Here is a 20,144-nt window from a genome sequence, read left to right as displayed (position 1 = left end):
TGTTTCTAGGGCCAGCCCGACTGTCTGCCCACCATAACCTGTGTGTACCTCCCTGGAGTGTTACTGGTGGGCTGGCTTAGGCTTTCTGGCTCTTCTTTCTCTTCCTTCCTGGAGCCACGAGGACGTGACTCCCTGCTCCCCTTCCCTGGATGCCGGAGGCTTTCCCCATTTTCACCTTAGAATTGCCAAGCGAGGTGGTCAATTTACACAATGAAATCGATACGATTTAAAAAAAAGAAAAAAAAAGCGTTTATTTCTCCATCCGCGCTTGTGAGAATCCGTGCTTCCTCTCTGCAAGCCTCACTGTTGCCCTTCATACACCTGGGGCGGCCTGTACCTAGGCAATCAGTTAGGCTGTGCACTTTGGCCCAGCCTGATGATGGTTGCAGATTTACAAGATGGCCGCCTTTTTTGCTGTGTGAATGTGTCTTGCTCCTGGAGCTCTCCTCTACCCTTGCCTGCACTGGATTGGCCTGGCTACTGAACAATCTGGCCTCTGGGGGACCAGCAGGCTATATCCAGCCCCCTCACCTAAGGCCCACAACGAAGGCCCCTGTCTGCTACCGGGACGCTGCTTAATGTATTTTCTTGTCACCCATGCATTGAACTTCCACAATGTTGCTACAATGCTGTTATCTCACTTTTCTAAGCAACCTGGGCTTCCATAACATTCAAACCTCCATAACTATGGGATAGCTCCCTCCTTCTGGACACACTTCTAACCTCTTTTCACATTCAGTTTCCTTCTCTGCTTGTCTCCCATGTTTGCATTCCTGATTGCACTGCGTTTTTGCACCCACTGCTAGCATCTGATTCGGGTCGCTATTTCAAATCTGGCCGTGTTTTATGCATTCAGCTCGGTTCAAATCTAGCTGTGTTTATACATTTAGCTTAGTTTCTAATCTGGCTGTGTTATGCAAACTTGCTGTGCCATTTGCACAGGCTCCCCTCCCCCTTCCCCCTGTATGCTTGTGATGTCGGTTTGCCTGTCTATTTGCCTGCCTGTTGTACCTTGCTCCCCCAAAACCCCTGCTTGCCTCTTCTCCTCTTTCACCACACCCACCACTTCTCAGTTTTCTCTCCCTCGCCCTAATTTTTCTCTCTCACCCCCTCCACCTCCCCTCCCCTACTATATTCTTTGTACTTACTCTATCCGAAGTGTCATCTGATCTAGTACAATAGTGGCTTTTTTTTTTCCTCCCCCTCCCTCTTTGTTTCTTCCTCCCCCTAATGCACTACCTGAAATGTCATCAGGCCTAGTACGATAGTCGCTTGTCTGGTCTCATCTCCTACTCCCCTCCTTATCTTTGTCATAGCTCTTGCATTATCTGAAATGTCGCCAGGCCTAGTATGATAGTTAATTTCACATTCCTATGTCTCAACGCCTTGTAAGAATGTCATTGTATTTTTCCCTTGCTCCCTCCCTTGCCTTGAAGCGCTTTGAAACACATTGTATATGGGCCTTATACAAATAAACTATCAATCAAACCTCTGAGTAACTGTCATATCTGTTCTAGATTCTTACCTAAAGACTGCTGGAAAATGGTCTGCTGCTGAAGATCCTGGTTTCACATTGTTGCTGCCTTTGTGCAATGAATCCTGCTGCTACTTGCTGGTGGAATCCCATACAGGGTGCTTCCTTTGCTTCTTGCCATCCTCCTAGCTGGCTGGACTATTACTCGCCTGCAGTTACTGGACCCCAAGAACATCCTTCCGCCCCAAGTGTGTAGGCTTGGAGATCCCTTCTGGCATTCGTAGCTTGGAAATCCATATGGCTTGCTGCTGCTCTGTCTCAGGTCCATTGTGGGACATTTTGGGTCACCCCCATCGTGGCACAGTTTAATTTCTGTCTCGCTGTACCATCCTGCTCCCCAGGGCTGAACGGTGACACTTGCAGGTTTCTGCAGAACTCCTGTTTTTATTGTGACTGACATTTCTTGCTGGTGAGTCGTCTATGTGTGCCCTCTTTGCTGGACATTCGTCGCCAGTGGGGCGGAATTACATTTTTGTGGGGTCTGTTGTCTCATTTTATGGGGACTTTTTGCTCCCCCCTTTCATTTGATAGGCGCTCTTACTCCTTGTGGTAAGAGGGACACACGCCACAACAATTTTTGAAACCTAGAGTATATTTGCCTTTCGCCTCCTCTTGCGTCTTGGAAAAATACACTTTCAACTTAGAGTCACAGGAGTCGTCTCCTCCCCTAGTTCGGTCTCTCAGGTTTGGCGTGAGGCTCGATCTGGCCACTCTACAAACTTAGTATCGCCTCCCTGCACCACGTCTTAGAGGATCAAGTGGTGTCCCTTCCATCTAGTGTTTACTCTGCTTCCTTCTTATTGCTGACCTTTAATCTCCCTCCAGCAGTTGTCTCTTGACCTCTTCTTGACCGTCTCATAACCACATGTTCCTTTTTCTGTCTTCTCTCCCGACCTTGATTCTCTTTCTGCTTTCTGTATGGCTGTTCCTCTTCCACCCCCATCCCCTCGGTGTTTACCTCTTACTTCCGCTATACTTTTCTTTTACACCTCTGCCTTCCCCTCGGCATGACAATGCATTACTTACCGTAAAAGCATTTCTGATGGTTGTATCTGCTTAGATTCACATGCTGTGCATAGGTCCGACATCCAGTGGTCACTGCGGAGTATTGCATTTTGTTTTTCGTAGTCGAAAAGGGGACGTCGACAAGGCGTGTCTGTAACACTATCCCGATAGTGACGTGCGTTGTACCCACAATCCCTCACGCGTCGAGGTCCCTCTGTTTGTATTTTTCTGCCCTGAGGGAGCCTTATAGACGTGAGTGAGTACAGAAAAGAGAGATATAAAGGAAGTCTATGTTCCTTCCATCCGAGCGGGGAGGAAGGGTGGGCGCATGTGAATCTAAGCAGATACAACCATCAGAAATGCTTTTACGGTAAGTAATGCATTGTCTTCTGATGTTTGTTAATCTGCTTAGAATCACATGCTGTGCATAGACTAGCGAGCAGTACCCGGAGTTGGCGGTGGGTTATGAGAAGGAACAGTAGAGAAAAGATGTCTTAATACTGCCTGTCCCACCTGGGAGTCAGATCTAGAGTGTGCATCTAGACAGTAGTGTTTTGTAAAGGTGTGCACAGAACTCCAGGTAGCCGCTTTGCAGATGGACTCAAGGGGAACATTTGCAATGAATGCTATGGAAGCCCCAGTGCCTCGAGTGGAATGTGCTCTTGGCTTGAAGGGTAGTTCTCTCTTAGCAAGAGTGTAACAGAGAGTGATGCATTGAACAATCCATCTAGATATAGTGGATTTTGAGACCGCATCTCCTTCTCTTCCTGCTGCCACCGAGATAAAGAACTGATTAGTCTTTCTCAGTGGTCTGGTTCTTTCCATGTAGAACATGACAGCTCTGCGTACATCTAGTGTATGCAGACTTTTTTCTCCCGAGCTGGAAGGGTTTTGAAAGAACGTTGGTAGTTCTATAGTTTGGTTTACATGAAATTTCGAGATGAATTTAGGTGCAAACCTTGGGTGTGTGCGTAGAACCACTTTATTTTTGTGAACTGTTACGAAGGGGTCTAGTACAGAAAGAGCCTGTAGTTCACTTACTCTCCTAATGGAGGTGATAGCTATTAGGAAAGCAGTCTTAAGGGTGATATCTTTAAGAGTTGCCTTGTGCATGGGTTCGAAGGGAGGGCCCATGAGTCTGGAAAGTACCACATTTAAGTCCCATCCGGGAGCTGGGTTAGCTATCGGAGGGTGTATCCTCTTTACCCCCTCCATGAAGGCTTTGATAACTGGTATCTTCCACCACGACACTTTAAGTTGGGAAGTGGTGTATGGAGAAAGTGCCGCTAGGTGGACTTTAATGGAATTGAACGCTAAACCTGAATCCAGTAAATGGGTCAAGTATAGAATAATGTCAGTAGGAGAGCAGTCAACTGGGTTGATGCTAGTACCTCTACACCAGATAACGAATCTTTTCCATTTGCTAGAATAGCAGTGTCGAGTATTAGGTTTTCTGGCTTCCCTGAGGATGTCCATACATCTCTGTGGGAGTTGTAAATGTCCAAATTCTATGATCTCAGGAGCCAGGCTGCTAAGTTCATGGTCTGAGGGCATGGATGCAGTGTCCTGCCCTTGTCTTGTGACAGCATGTTGTACGGGCAGGGAAGTTTCACTGGGGGAGATAGGGACATCTCCATCAAGTGAGCGAACCAAGGTTGCCGTGCCCACATTGGGGCCACTAGTATCATGGTAACCTGCTCCTGGTGCATCTTGTGCACCACTTTGTTGAGAAGGGGAGTCGGGGGAAAGGCGTAAACAAATTTCCCTGACCATTGAATCGACAGACCGTTCCCCTTGGACTGGTTCTGGGGGTACCTGGAGGCGTAACTTTGGCATTGTGAGTTCTCCAGGGTTGCGAACAGGTCTATTTCCGGGAATCCCCATTGCGTGAAGATGTCTAAGACGATGTCTTCGTGCAATTGCCATTCGTACTCTTCGGGCAGGGGGAAGTCTCTGCTGAGTTTGTCTGCTAGCAGATTGAGTTCCCCTGGTACATGTTGTGCTAGTAGGAACATGTTGTGTTTGAGAGCCCACTTCCATATATTCTGGGACAGCTTGGACAGTCCTGGAGAGTGAGTGCCCCCTTGCTTGTTGAGGTAGTTCATGGCTGTGGTGCTGTCTGTGAGGACCATCACTGTCTTTCCTTGTAAGTGTTCCTGAAAGGCTTTCAGTGCTTTGAACACCGCTAGTAGTTCCAGCAGGTTTATATGCTTGGATGCTAAACTCGGAGTCCACACTCCGTGTGCCGTCTGATGGGATAGGTGAGCCCCCCATCCTGTAAGGGATGCGTCTGTGGTTAGAGTGGCTTCCACTGCGGGTGTGGCAAAAGTTTTCCCTAATAACAGGTTTTCTTTTGTCCACCACCGTAGCGAGAGAACCAAGGCCTGCGAGACCACCACTAGATCGTCCCACTGGCTGACACCACTGGCTGTAGAGCCACTCTTGCATTGGGCGCATGCGCAGGCGCGCGTGAGGTACCAAATAAATACATGACGCCATCATCCCTAGCAAGCGCATTGCTTTGCGTACCGTTACCTCTTGGCCTGCTACATAATGGGGAATTTGAAACAGCATGTTTTGGACCCTCTCGTTGGAGGGGAATACGAGGCCGTCCCTTGTTCGAATTAGAGCCCCTAGGAATTGTTTGGTTTGGCTGGGGTCTAAGCTGGACTTCTTTTCGTTGATGGAGAAGCCCAGTCGGGACAAAAGGTCTACGGTCTTTTGGGTATTGGAGAAGCATGTTTCGTAAGAATCCCCTGTTATGAGCCAGTCGTCGAGGTAAGGGTATACCGGGATGGATAATCTGCGCAGGTGGGCCGCTGCCACTGCCAGTACTTTCGTGAATACCCTTGGTGCAGATGCTATCCCGAAGGGTAGTACTCTGAACTGGTAGTGTTTGTCCTCTATTTTGAACCTGAGGTATTTTCTGTGCGATGTCAACATTAAAATATGAAAGTATGCATCTTTCATGTCCAGTGTTGTCATGTAATCCCCTTGTGATAACAGTGGGATTACCTCCTGTAAGGTCACCATACGAAACTTTTGGGGTTTGACAAATATGTTCGCTGGGCGCAGATCTAATACAGGGCGCATGGTTAAGTCCTTTTTGGGTACAAGGAAGTACACTGAATAAATACCTTCTGTTACCTGTGATAGGGGGACGGGCTCTATAGCTTCTTTCTTCAGTAGTTCTTCCACCTCTTGAAGAAGAATGGAGAGGTGTTGCGGTGTCATGCGCCGGTTCCGTGGGGGTTTGTACTTCGGGGAACCGTTGAACTCGATGCAGTATCCGTGGGCTATGGTGGATAATACCCAACGGTCTGACGTGATTCCCTCCCATACTGAAAGGAACGATGTTAGCCGGCCCCCGACCGATGATGCATGGGAGGGGACCCGAATTTTCGGGTCATTTGCTGGTATTGGGCGTGGAACCTCTGGGGCTGGAGCCACGACCTCTTCCTTTGCCACGGCGTTGGCCTCTTTGACTGAACTGGGTGTTACCCTGGTTGGTGGGCCAGTTGGAGCCAGAGTAATATTGTTGTTGTTGGTTCTGCTGCTGTCTTTGGCCACGAAAGGAGCGTTTATTACCATAGCCTCGCCTGTTAGGGGGCCTAGAAATTTGATCAAGAGTCTTGATGGTATCAAACTCTTTTTTAGCATGTTCTAGGGCCTCATCTACTGCTTTCCCAAACAGATGCGTCTGTTCAATGGGTTTATTTATGAGGGAGGCTTGGGTTTCGGGCTTAAAACCTGAATTGCGTAGCCAAACGTGGCGCTTGAGAAGTATTCCCTGCACTAGGGAGCGGCCAGCCGTCTCAGCGGCATCTAGGGAGTTCTTAACGATGCCCTGGTTTACCAGTGTGCCCTCTGATATTATAGCTAGCAGGCGAGAACGCAGAGGTTCAGGTGCTTCCTCTGCTTCGCTGCGCAGCTTGTTCCACTGTGCATCTGCATAGCTAGCTAAAAGTGAGTTGTTATTAGCAATTCTAGTAGAGAAGGCGGCGGAGGTCGTGATTCTCTTCCCCAGTGCGTAGAGTTTTTTTTTCCTTCTTTGTCTGGAGGTGCTTCACTAGTGGATAGTGGCACCCCTGCTCTTTTTCTTGTGTTGGTAACCACAAGGGAGTCCGGAATAGAGTGTCCTCTGATGTATAAAGGGTCAGAGGATGAAGGGCTGAAGAGCTTTTCTATTCTAGGGTTGACCCCTCTTACTAAAGCTGGGTTAGTAAGGGGAAGGAGAAATTCTTCTTTTAATAGAAGCCAGGAGTGGAATAGATTGGCTAACAGGGGCTTTTTCTTTGATGACTTTTTCTACAAAGTCAATGTCTGGAAGAGTTTCCCCTGTATCAATCTCAAAATGCGCTGCTGCCTTGCGCAATAGTGCATTGAGGGAAGGTTGGTCATCTATGGGAGAGGAGTTCCCATGTGAATCCTTGAGAGGAGAAGGGAGAAAGGCATCAGGGTCTGAATGTACTGATGGGGATTGCCAAGGCTGCACTGACGGTGAATGCCAGGGCTGCGAGGTAGCTGTATCCTCTTCAAACCCTGTAGGAGTGGTGTAAGGATCTTCTTCGAACCCCTCTTCCTCAAGTTCTACCTCTTCTTCTCCACCCAAACACTCCTCATCTTCTTGGAGGTATTGCTCCTCCTCAGTGAGGTTAACCAGCCTAGGAATCTTGACTCTAGGGTCATTCTGTGGCCATTCGCTTTGTCTTTTGTGAGTGGGTGGGTCTTGCTTTCCTAGAAACCTTTCCATTTTCTCCATGCAAGAATGGAGTCTTTCAAGGGTCTCATGGGGTACCCCTGAATAGTCTAGAGGGGGGAAATTAGTGTTTTCGCCTTCGAATCGTTTCGAACGCTCCCACAACGTCGACGAGAGGTTCCCGTCTCCTTCTGAAAAGCCTTCAGGTAGTTCGGAAGCGTCCTTTGGAGAAAGGGGCAGTTCCTGGCTACTTTTGTGTTTTTTCGACGCGGTATTCGACGTTTGTTTCGTCGTCCGCGTACGTTCGTCTTCGGCGACAATTCTCGCTAGGCTCTCGGCCACGATTTTGTCCGTCGAGGGCTTTGGTGTCGACGTTGTGTGCGTTGCGCGTTGTACCTCGACGGTCGCTCTATGGAGCGTTGCGTCGGATGTTTTTGGGGTAGCGCCCGTGTTAGATGGAAGCCCAATCGCTGGTCGCGGCTGCGTTTGCGGGTGGGGCTTGTGACCTTTACGGTCTGCGGTAGACGCCGGAGTGCCCTGCGTCCCCTTCGGCGCTGATGGATCCTTCGTTCTCGACGAAGAAGAGCCGTGGGTAATGTGTTTAGCCTTATGGGGTTTGTGTGCGTCCTTGTCGCCGGGGTGTTCATCCCCATAAGCAGGGCGTGAGCCGAGCCCGTCGGGGCCGGGGACGGACGACGAGGAGCGGGAGCGCTCCTTCTGGGGGTTCATGACTTCCGTAACGGACGTCGAGTTATCGCACTCCTCGTCACTTTCAGTAACAGCGGCAGCGGGTGAGGAAACTGACTTCGACATCGCGTAGTCCGCCCACCTCTTAACCCTACGTTCTTTAAGAGTCCTGGGTTTTAAGAGCTTGCAGGCTGCGCAGCTGTTCTCTATGTGATCGAGGGGTAAGCAACGATTACAGAGCTTGTGCTTATCTTTCCAAGTATATTTGCCCCTGCAGCGTGGGCAAAACTTAAATGGTGTCCTCTCCATAGCTGAGGCAATAATAGCTGGCGATAACAACCCCAAGGGAAAGAAAAGGGAGAAAGAAAGACATTCTCAAAGAGAAGAGACAAAGTTCTAACCCCCACTCTCCCTACTGTAAGTTGGCCGTCGAGGCCAGGCCACGTGTTCGGCAGCGCCGAAGGATCTCCTCCGCTCTTCCTCTCCGTCGAAAATAGTTCGGCGGAGAAACAGCTTCACAGCTAACGTCGAGGGGGAGGGATCGTTACCAGTATATTAAGTTATGACAAAAGGACCGAGGTCCGTGGTAAGTATAGCAATGTCTCTCTAGGAGCTCCGCGAAAGGCGACCAGAAACTGGGCGGAAAAAAACAATCTGAGGGACCTCGACGCGTGAGGGATTGTGGGTACAACGCACGTCACTATAGGGATAGTGTTACAGACACGCCTTGTCGACGTCCCCTTTTCGACTACGAAAAACAAAATGCAATACTCCGCAGTGACCACTGGATGTCGGACCTATGCACAGCATGTGATTCTAAGCAGATTAACAAACATCAGAAATATCTTTACCTTACACCTTATGTGCTCCACAGCCCGATTCTCCCTCCTGGTCCCATCTTGTATTTTTAATCTCCTCCCCTTTTTAGGTCATTCACTCCCTCTTCCTCTTCATCCCTCCTTAGATATTTACCTCCTCCTCCATTCATTTCAATGTTTCTCATCTCCTACCTCTCATCAACCTCTGCTCTCTGTGCCTTGCCCGATCTGACCTCTCCTCTCCATCATCGCTTCCTCCACCTGCCTCATACTATGTTCTCAAACCATCTTATAACTTCTCTCTAGGCATTTGTATAAATGGGCTTGTGGGCAGGAGACACACAACAGCTGTAGTAAGAATGGCTTTTGGATTCACCAGGACTGGCACAGTCTATAAATGTCCACAGGTGATTCTACTTGTGCTGCAAGCAGCCCCACAACTAAGTGCACCAAAGGCAAATCTGCAATCTTTGAGTCGGGCGGCATCCTTCCTGTGGCCAGCTAATTCCCAGATGGTGCGACACAGGTATGTAGCTGTTCAACGTTTCTCTTAGTATAGTCTACTGGCTTATTGGTCCTCAAACCCCCCCACCCCTCCTCTCCATGAGGGTCTGACTTGCAGAGCCTTCTGCGTAACAGGCTTGGGGGTCTTGTCGAACTCTGCTCCCCTACTTCCATGAACACGGTCATGTAGCTTGCAGAGCCTCTGAAAAGGGCTCAATAGCAGGGGACCCTAGGTTTCCCTGGTTTCTCCTTTGCCAACTAAACATCACACCTTCCCAGCCATTATGCTCTATGCTGGGAGGCTTTGGATGAACCACAATCAACCGCCTGTGTTGACATCATTTAGTTAATTATTTATTTATTGTTCAATTATAGAGCGCTTACACAAGTGAAGTGCTTCAAAGCGCTTCATGGAGTGGGTGGCGATCCAAAGCTCCAGAGGTTCTCATGCCCCCTCCCTCCGGCCCTCATATGTGAATTTGTCACAGTAAAGATTCTCTTCCAGGATCCTCCCCAGTATTCCAAGGGAGCCCATCTACTCATGTTTTGTAAAAATCGATATTTTGGCATGCTAACATGTTATGCTTTGAATGGCACGTATGCCGAGTTGTAAGTGCAATGTCGCTTTTGCTCCAGAGTCACTAGCCACTTTTCCCCATCTACTGCTCCACATACAACAACCTTCCAGATAGTATCTCCAGCTTAGCCTATATCTTGCCAGAAGGCCGTTTCCCAATACATCCTTAAGCTCATTCTGCAGAGTACTGATGTAGGGCAACAAGGTAATTTTCCCTTTGTCAGTCTTACTTACCCAAAGAGTCACTCAGATCTTTATAATCCTGATCTTTTTATTGGAGGATTCCTGGGGCCTGGAGAATACACCACAACCTTGTTGTATTGACTCGTCTGCCATCCTAAGACAATTAAAATCAACAGGTTGCCTATTTCGCAGTACAAGAAGGGGAGAGGCTGAGGTATGCCCAGATAAGCCATTGGGTACTACATCCAGGGGTCAAGACGGCAGCCACAAGGGACCCAACGCCCTTCGAAAAATTTCTGCTCACTAATGAAGGAGCGAAGGGCCTCATCTCCAACATCTATAAGACTCTGGATGGCTCTAAGGCGGGGGTCCAATGGGCCTACATGCGGGATTGGGAGCGGGTCCTGGGATGTGAGGTCAGTAGGACAGACTGGGAAAGGTTGTGGAGGAGAATTCCTAAACTGGTCAAGGCACCCCACCTACAAGAGGCATGGTATAAGATTATGTTCGGGTGGCATTATACCCCTGCCCGGCTTCATAGGATTTACCCAACTGTGTCGGGGAAATGCTGGAGGGGCTGTGAGATGGCGGGCTCCGCAGAGCACATCTGGTGGAAATTCCCAAAAATTGAACTGTTTTGGGGGGAAGTAAAGGAGGCACAGGAGCTGGCCTTCGGGCTGGGAGACGAGAGAACCCCAGCGCAAATCCTCTTGGGCGTCCGGGATGATCCGGGGGCAGGTGAACCTAGAGGAAGGAAAAAAGCTAAAGTTATAATGACTCTAGCCGCTATGCTGTTAATAGCCCGGAGATGGAAGGGCCCAGAGGTCCCTATGATTCAAGACTGGCTCCGAAAGATGTGGGAGATTGTGGCCTTGGAATGGGTGACTTACGCCATGGACAATAAGATACAGCGCTTCGCGGCAGATTGGGGGGAATTATTGAACGTTCTTAAAAATGATTTTAAGGCGATGTGGTGCCCACAGCGATTGAGACTGATGAACTTGCAGTGACTGTAGAATTTTAGCCCGTGTGGACGATGGTAGAAGGGGTTAAGCTCATTGCCGATGGGGAGGTGCGAGGGTGGGAGAGGGGGGGAGGGAGTGTTTGCTTGTTATCTTGTGAAATTCAATAAAAGAGTTTTAAAAAAAAAATCAACAGGTTGCGTAACAAGCCTATCAATTTTCTTTCAACTGCCTGTTCACCGCAACACTGCACAAATAACCATGAACCACTCCCAGAATGGCGGTGTCTGGTGGGCCAAACATACAAAGAAAAGCCACAAAACAAAATGGCCGAGAGCAGTGCTTAAAATATTGAACACATACAAATAACCCAATACAAAAAAAGAATGAGAAATGACCCAATATATTTGACTGAAAATAGTAGGTATTTTTATATATGTATGGTAAATAATATGTGGGGGTGAGGTAAGGGTATAAGTTAGGGTAGGAAGGGGGCGAGGGTGGGACTCCCTCCACATTATAAAAATAAAAAAAGTGAAAAAAAGTGAAAAGTAATTTTCGTTTTTTCCGTCAAAACAATTAGGTCATTTCACAATTCTTTTTTTTCCCGAACATATCAGATATAAAATATATCAGTACACCAATGCCTACAATATAGCTGCATTGGTCTACTAATGAGGTAAAAGTGGCTAGACCCCTGGTTTGCCAAAACTAAATTATGATGCAATCAGCCTACTCCACAACACACTTTAACGCAAGCAATTTACTGTGGGTCAAAAATAGGCTGGAACTGTGTCATATGGGTTACTAAGGGCACCACATCAGAAAAAAGGCTACAGCAACAGGGAGACTTATGGAAAAATCTCAATAGTCCCAAAAAGGAAACTGAAAAAGCATTGAAGACAGAAAAAAGTTTAGGGGAGCCATAGATCAAATTCTGCCCCAAAAAGCCTCTTGGAAGAAGGACTGCAAAGATGGAGCCAAGCCTTGTTGTGGTGTTGCAGAAGTAGCCAGTAACATTTCAAGCACATCAGCATGTTAGTGCATCAATACTACTAGCGTTGGGAAGTAGAACAGGATTACTTGAGTGGAAGCTCCGAGACTTGGACCATTGCATTTATTTCTTTTCTTGGGTGTTCCCCCGAATGGTGCAGTTAGTCTCCATTTTCGCAGTTAGCTTAAATAATAATATTCTCCCAGAAACGAGGGACTGGAGAGTTTTGTGCTGACGAAATGCAAGATATTAAGCTTCTGCACTGTCCAGACTTCCCAGGCATGCAAAGCAACATTACATTGGCAGAAAAAATGGCCAATAAAAAGGGGACGATAAAGTAAGGATTCAATACAATTGAAAACACAATTTTGGATTCGCCTGAAGAAAAAGTTAAAGTTAGAACCACAGCAATAGAAGAGATCACATCTTTTGATTGAAAACCCTCGCTTATCCTGGAAACATTGACAGAAACTACAAAGGAATATACACAACCTAGAACAAAATATAAGCTCACAGACTTTCCCCTTCAACCTTTGAAGCATGGAGACTGGAAGTGGCTCTTTGTAAGGCAACATCAGAGGTCTATTGCTTGCAAATATAAATGTCATGGCATCAAAGTTATTGGTGGCAGTATGACCCGCTTCCGCTTTCTAAGATGTTCCCCGGAACAAGCCCCCTGTGCTAGAGAGATTGTGGGGAAAGGGTTAATTATGGACATATGTGGCGGTCGTGTGTGAATGTGAAACAGTATTGGAAAGAGGTGTTGGGATGGGTTGGTAAATACAGAGGGAATTGGATCCGTTATTGATTTTATTTGCCCTAAATAAGGAAGAGGGGAGTTTGAAGTTTGCCGCACATGCCCCACTTTTTACTTGTGGCTGCCAGAGCCTGTCTGACGAGCCACTGAAAAGGAGCATGTTGCCCACAGAGGTAGAGTGGGTTAATAAGGCATGGCAGATATTTGAATTAGAAAATATGACCGGAGTGTTGCAGGATGTGAGACAGTCCAGGGAGACTAAGTTGTCTCCCTTCACAAGCAAAATATGGTGTGGGGAATGTAATGGCCCCCAGACAGAATAGGGGATTGGTCGTTTGCAGGAGGTGACTCTGACCCCCCTCCGCAGAGGGATTGCTGTTGCCAAGTCAAAGGTCCTGAAAACTACATTGATCTCTATATTGTAGTAAAATGTATAGATTGTAAGGAGTACAGTGTGAAGTTTTTGGTTTGGGGTTTGATCATTCAGTATTGATGCAAGGGTTAGGGTGGGGGTGGCCTTTCGAGCAAACAGGTTTATGGAGAAGTGCATTAGTGATGTTTTTTATGTCGAGTTGAAATGACAATCAAAAATTAATTTATGAAAATAAAACTGAGGGAAAAGAAACCTGGGCCTGCTCAAAAATTGGTTTCAGAAAAAAGTTAATATTCTGCTACCGAGAGCAAGCTCTTATTAGGGACACATTTGTCCTACAAACTGAACTAAATAGTATTTGGGGAAAACATACACCCATACTGTTCAAAATCACTTGCATTTTAGCAAACTAGATGCTAAATCACTCCATCGAGACAATGTATAACAGGTATGGAATGAACAGGAGTTAGAAAAACAAGATTAAACTATGAATCTAACATCACTGTAACTGTCAGTGATTGTGATAATGACTATAGTACTTCGAGACCGTGCATCCATCCCTTTCTTGTTCTCCAATGAGGTGTACAGGAGACATCGGCACAATTACTAACACAGAAAACAAATCTCAAAAGAAATTTTGTAAATCTTGCTTTGCTCGGGTTCATCTTAGATTTCAAAATAAAATCCAATCAAGGACCCACAGACAATGAAGACCGAAGTTGAAGTCTGGTGCGAGAAAACTTAGATTCAACACTTGAGAAAAACCTCATCAAAATAGGGATATATATGCTTCATCACTATCAGCAGTGCAGGTGTTATTCAAACTAAATCATAACTAGTGAAAGAGTGGAAGCCGGGTCATTTATAACCGGAGTAATTAAATGTAAGGAAAGAATACAGTTTTCCTCAAGAAAAGACGTTCATTTGTTCGAAAAATGCTCCACTAAGCATCCCTTCGGAGTCACTTCCAGTTCTGATTTTTAAAGATAATCATTGACAGCAACTTCAATGCCAACTTGGTTTCAGCCGAGCCAGATTCTTCCATGGAAAGAGCCTTTAAGCCAAGTTTGATCCCAGATCATTACTATTTCTGCCTTTGTGCAACTAAGTGTCAGTAATGCAACCTATGCATCTGCAAGAAGTCCATGACACCCATTTCATTACACCATTAAGTGATCATATTCAAGGACATTGATTATATATTGTTTATGGAGTAGATACCAAGAAAAATTGTAAACGCTGCTATGACTGCAACATTTCTAACTCCCACCCTTTATAAAGATTTTGCCATCATACAAATCTGATTTGACAGAACCGAGTTTTGATATAGCCAAAATAGAGCAGATGTTATGATGGGGATATCACCAGCTGTACACTCGCCTGACATAGTAGTGCGTATTGCTCTGGCCCAAACACCTACATCACTCACACTACCAACAAAACACATGGACGCCAGTACTATACTAGCAACAGCTAAGCAAGGAACTTGAACACTGCTTAGGAACACATCTTCAGATGATACAGAAAATGATCCTGACAGAAGTCGACTAATCATGGTTGGTTAACACTTTACAATGAGGATTGCAGGATCCAAGAGCATCATCTCTGTATTCCCAATACGCAATTGTGCCTCTCCTGATGGCATCTTGCAGAATTAGCAAGAAATTTGCTTTGGTTGGATAAAAATCACCACTTTAGACAAGCAGATATTGGGTTGATTCAAGAAGTATGGCTGCTAGAGGAGTCAAACTGTTTGCATTGTTCCATATATTCTGTTTCTGGAACAGAAAGTTGGGAGGAGTCAGGAATACAATTCTGACACAAGTTAACCATGTTTTTGGTTAAAGACTTTTATTGAAAATAAAGGTGTTGGGAAAATGCCGCTCTGGCCCTGCTCTAAGAGGAATTTCCCGACCTGAACCTAAACTAAGGATTTGTCTGCGTCAGAATGTAAAAAATAATAAATAAATAAATAAACTGTCCCGCGTCCAAAGTTCTATTCTAACCCTCACACTAAAACTAAACTCTAAGGTGAAACAGCAAATGTCTTTAACCTTGGAAGACTTGGGAAAGTTTTCCCAAAAAGAATAACATGCATTCTACATAAAGGTTCTGCAAGAATATAGGTCCTTGGTCCAGAGGATGGTTGCCTTCCCCTGGATTCCTCTTGGCTCTCCGAAGATTCATGCTCAACAGTTCTTTGTGCTTTTCTTGGCCCACAACAATGTTGACGTAAAAACTGTATTGGCTTTGCAATTGTAGCTATATTGAACATCTGTTTCATACAATCCTTTCCTAGTCCTGATGTTCCTTCACAGGACTTTTGTCAAACACAGTTCTTTACTGTAAACACAGTTCTGGTTGCCTGGTATACTCTCTCCTGCCAGGGCTTCCTCTATTCACATGGGCTTCCTGCCCTTTTACATAGTTGCACATACACTATTTTTGTAACTATGTCTTCCCGATATATAATCCGGTCCTGGGTTTTCCTTCCTTCACACAATTTGCATCTATCTGCTTGTGAGGGGTTTATTTTCAGTGTTCTCTCGTGTTCTCTCTCTCTCTCTCTCTCGTGTTCTCTCTCTCGTGTTCCCTCTCTCTCTCTCTCTCTCTCTCTCTCTCTCTCTCGTGTTCCCTCTCTCGTGTTTTCTCTCTCTCTCCCTCTCATGTTCTCTCTCTCCCTCCCTCTCTACCTCTCCCTCTCGTGTTCTCTCTCTCCCTCTCCCTCTCGTGTTCTCTCTCTCACCCTCTCGTGTTCTCTCTCTCTCTCACCCTCTCGTGTTCTCTCTCTCTCTCTCGTGTTCTCTATCTCTCACACTCTCGTGTTCTCTCTCGTGTTCTCTCTCTCTCTCGTGTTCCCTCTCTCTCGTGTTCTCTCTCCCGCTCTCGTGTTCTCTCTCTCTCTCCCCCTCTCGTGTTCTCTCTCTCTCTCTCTCACCCTCTCGTGTTCTCTCTCTCTCGTGTTCTCTATCTCGTGTTCTCTCTCTCGTGTTCCCTCTCACCCCCTCTCGTGTTCTCTCTCTCTCTCCCGTGTTCTCTCTCTCGTGTTCTATCTCATGTTCTCTCTCGCTCTCTCGTGTTCTCTCTCTCACCCTCTCGTGTTCTCTCTCTCACCCTCTCGTGTTCTCTCTCTCACCCTCTCGTGTTCTCTATCTCTCGTGTTCTCTCTCTCTCTCTCGTGTTCCCTCTCTCCCGCTCTCGTGTTCTCTCTCTCTCTCTCCCCCTCTCGTGTTCTCTCTCTCTCTCTCTCTCTCTCTCTCTCTCTCTCTCCCCCTCTCGTGTTCTCTCTCTCTCTCTCTCTCTCTCACCCCCTCGTGTTCTCTCTCTCTCTCGTGTTCTCTCTCTCGTGTTCCCTCTCACCCCCTCTCATGTTCTCTCTCTCACCCTCTTGTGTTCTCTCTCTCTCTCTCTCTCTCTCTCGTGTTCTCTCTCTCTCTCTCGTGTTCTCTCTCTCTCTCTCGTGTTCTCTCTCTCTCTCCCTCTCGTGTTCTCTCTTGCGTTCTCTCTTTCTCTCTCGTGTGTTCTCTCTCTTTCTCTCTCTCCTGTTCTCTCTCGTGTTCTCTCTCTCTCTTTGTGTTCTCGCTCTCGTGTTCTCGCTCTCTCTCTCGTGTTCTCTCTCTCTCTCTTGTGTTCTCTCTCTTGTGTTCTCTCTCTCGTGTTCTCTCTCTCTCGTGTTCTCTCTCTCTCGTGTTCTCTCTCCCTCTCCCTCTCGTGTTCTTGTGTTCTCTCTCTCTCCCTCCCTCTCGTGTTCTCTCTCTCGTGTTCTCCCTCTCCCTCTCGTGTTCTCTCTCTCTCGTGTTCTCTTTCTCTCATGTTCGTTCTCTCTCTCTCTCTCTCGTGTTCTCTCTCGTGTTCTCTCTCGTGTTCTCTCTCTCTCGTGTTCTCTCTCTCTCTCTGTGTTCTCCCTCTCGTGTGTTCTCTCTCGTGTTCTCTGTCTCTCTCTGTGTTCTCCCTCATGTTCTCTCTCTCGTGTTCTCTCTCTCTCCCTCTCGTGTTCCCTCTCTCCCTCTCGTGTTCTCTCTCTCCCTCTCATGTTCTCTCTCTCTCTCTCTCTCTCTCTCTCTCGTGTTCTCTCTCTCTCTCTCGTGTTCTCTCTCTCCATCTCTCTCGTGTTCTCTCTCTCTCTCTCTCTCCCCCTCTCGTGTTCTCTCTCTCGTGTTCTCTCTCTCCCTCTCGTGTTCTCTCTCTCTCCCTCTCGTGTTCTCTCTCTCTCTCGCTCTTGTGTTCTCTCTCTCTCCCTCTCGTGTTCTCTCTCTCTCTCCCTCTCATGTTCTCTCTCTCTCTCCCTCCCTCTCGTGTTCTCTCTCCCTCTCGTGTTCTCTCTCTCTATCTCTCTCGTGTTCTCTCTCTCTCTCCCCCTCTCGTGTGTTCTCTCTCTCCCTCTCGTGTTCTCTCTCTTGTGTTCTCGTATTCTCTCTCTCTCGCTCTTGTGTTCTCTCTCTCTCGTGTTCTCTCTCCCTCTCGTGTTCTCTCTCTCTCCCTCTCGTGTTCTCTCTCTCTCTCTCCCTCTCGTGTACTCTCCCTCTCGTGTACTCTCCCTCTCGTGTACTCTCCCTCTCGTGTTCTCTCTCCCTCTCGTGTTCTCTCTCCCTCTCGTGTTCACTCTCTCTCCCTCTTTCGTGTTCTCTCTCTCTCTCTCTCTCGTGTTCTCTCGCTCTCTCTCTCGTGTTCTCTCGCTCTCTCTCTCGCTCTCTCTCTCGTGTTCTCTCGCTCTCTCTCTCGTGTTCTCTCGCTCTCTCTCTCGTGTTCTCTCGCTCTCTCTCGTGTTCTCTCGCTCTCTCTCGTGTTCTCGCTCTCTCTCGTGTTCTCTCGCTCTCTCTCGTGTTCTCGTGTTCTCTCTCTCTCTCTCTCTCGTGTTCTCTCTCTCGTGTTCTCTCTCCCTTTCGTGTTCTCTCTCTCTCCCTCTCGTGTTCTCTCTCTCTCCCTCTCGTGTTCTCTCTCTCTCCCTCTCGTGTTCTCTCTCTCTCCCTCTCGTGTTCTCTCTCTCTCTCCGTCTCGTGTTCTCTCTCTCTCTCCCTCTTGCGTTCTCTCTCTCTCCCTCTTGTGTTCTCTCTCCCTCTCGTGTTCTCTCTCCCTCTCGTGTTCTCTCTCCCTCTCGTGTTCTCTCTCCCTCTCTCTCTCTCTCTCGTGTTCTCTCTCGTGTTCTCTCTCTCGTTCGTTCTCTCTCTCTCTCTCTCTCGTGTTCTCTCTCGTGTTCTCTCTCGTGTTCTCTCTCGTGTTCTCTCTCTCTCTCTCTCGTGTTCTCTCTCTCTCTCTCTCGTTCTCTCTCTCTCGTGTTCTCTCTCTCTCTCGTGTTCTCTCTTGTGTTCTCTCTCTCGTGTTCTCTCTTGTGTTCTCTCTCTCTCGTGTTCTCTCTTGTGTTCTCTCTCTCTCGTGTTCTCTCTCGCTCTCGTGTTCTCTCTCTCTTTCTCTCTCTTGTGTTCTGTCTCTTGTGTTCTCTCTTGTGTTCTCTCTCTTTCGTGTTCTCTCTCTCTCTCGTGTTCTCTCTCTCTCGTGTTCTCTCTCTCTCTCTCGTGTTCTCTCTCTCGTATTCTCTCTCTCTCTCGTATTCTCTCTCTCTCTCGTGTTCTCTCTCGTATTCTCTCTCTCTGTGTTCTCTCTCTCTCTCTGTGTTCTCGCTCTCTGGTCTTCTCTCTCTCTCTTGTGTTCCCTCTCTCTCTCTCTCTCTATCTCTCCCGTGTTCTCTCTCTCGTGTTCGCTCTCTCTCGCTCGCTCTTGTGTTCTCTCTCGTGTTCTCTCTCTCCCTCTCCTGTTTTCTCTCTCTCTCCCTCTCGTATTCTCTCTCTCTCTCGTGTTCTCTCTCTCTATCTCTCTCGTGTTCTCTCTCTCGTGTTCTCGTGTTCTCTCTCACTCTCTCGCTCGCTCTCGTGTTCTCTTTCTCTCGTGTTCTCTCTCCCTCTCGTGTTCTCTCTCCCTCTCCCTTGTGTTCTCTCTCTTGTGTTCTCTCTCTGTGTTCTCTCTCTATCTCTCGTGTTCTCTCTCTCTCTCTCGTGTTCTCTCTCTCTCTCTCTCTCTCTTCTGTTCTCTCGCTCTCTCTCTCTCTCGTGTTCTCTCTCTCTCTCTCGTGTTCTCTCTCTCTCTCTCGTGTTCTCTCTCTGTGTTCTCTCTCTATCTCTCGTGTTCTCTCTCTATCTCTCGTGTTCTCTCTCTCTCTCTCGTGTTCTCTCTCTCTCTCTCTCTCTCTTCTGTTCTCTCGCTCTCTCTCTCTCTCTCTCTCGTGTTCTCTCTCTCTCTCTCTCTCGTGTTCTCTCTCTCTCTCGTGTTCTCTCTCTCTCTCGTGTTCTCTCTCTCTCTCGTGTTCTCTCTCTCTCGTGTTCTCTCTCTCTCGTGTTCTCTCTCTCTCCCTCTCGTGTTCTCTCCCTCTTGTGTTCTCTCTCTCTCTCTCTCTCTCTCTCTCTCTCTCTCTCTCCATCTCTCTCGTGTTCTCTCTCTCGCTCTCTCTCTCTCTCTCTCGTGTTCTCTCTCTCGTGTTCTCTCTCTCTCGTGTTCTCTCTCTCTCTCATCCAGCATACCCGCCGACGTGCCACGTGGTCTCAATGGCCTCTGGGAAGACTCACTGGCATTTGTTGGCATTGCTGTATGCTCCCGCGGTCAACCGGAATAGCGCTTTCATCTGCTTCTCTCTTGTGACCAGCTCAGCCTGGTTTCTTCTGGTCTGGCGGCTTCCACTTTCAGTGTCTGCTTTGCTACGGGCACCAGTATGGAAAGCACTGCTCTTGATCACCTGTGAACGCTGAAGAGCCCTCACCGGCTCCTGGCGTTCCTGCAGCGTGTGTTGCTCACTCTGCAGCCTTTTTAGCTGGTGAGCCGCCTGGCTCCCCTCCATCAGTACTCGCCTTTCGGTATTCCTCACCCTCACAGAGAGACGCTTTTCTATCCCGCAAGCAGCAGCCATTGATGTTCTGCTTCACTTGCCTTTTAAACTTCCTGGGCACAGGTGTGTTTGATTTAACACTAGAATGATCATGTGCTTGGGGCTTTCCTTATTCTGCATTGCTCGATTATTCCTCTTTGTAATCATCATCATCATCATCCCAGTACTTTGGTCATT

General features: G+C 47.5%; 1 protein-coding gene across 3 annotated transcripts in view; it reads right to left on the bottom strand.

Moving 5' to 3' along the window:
* PCID2 (PCI domain containing 2) overlaps window positions 1–20,144 on the bottom strand; it is a 640,141-nt gene that overhangs the window by 348,692 nt on the left and 271,305 nt on the right. The window lies entirely within an intron of this gene.

This window comes from Ambystoma mexicanum, chromosome 7p (genome assembly GCF_040938575.1).
Source record: "Ambystoma mexicanum isolate Mex_15411 chromosome 7p, UKY_AmexF1_1, whole genome shotgun sequence".
In the NCBI taxonomy this organism is placed as follows: Eukaryota; Metazoa; Chordata; class Amphibia; order Caudata; family Ambystomatidae; genus Ambystoma; species Ambystoma mexicanum.
This window is presented reverse-complemented; position numbering and strand designations above follow the sequence as displayed.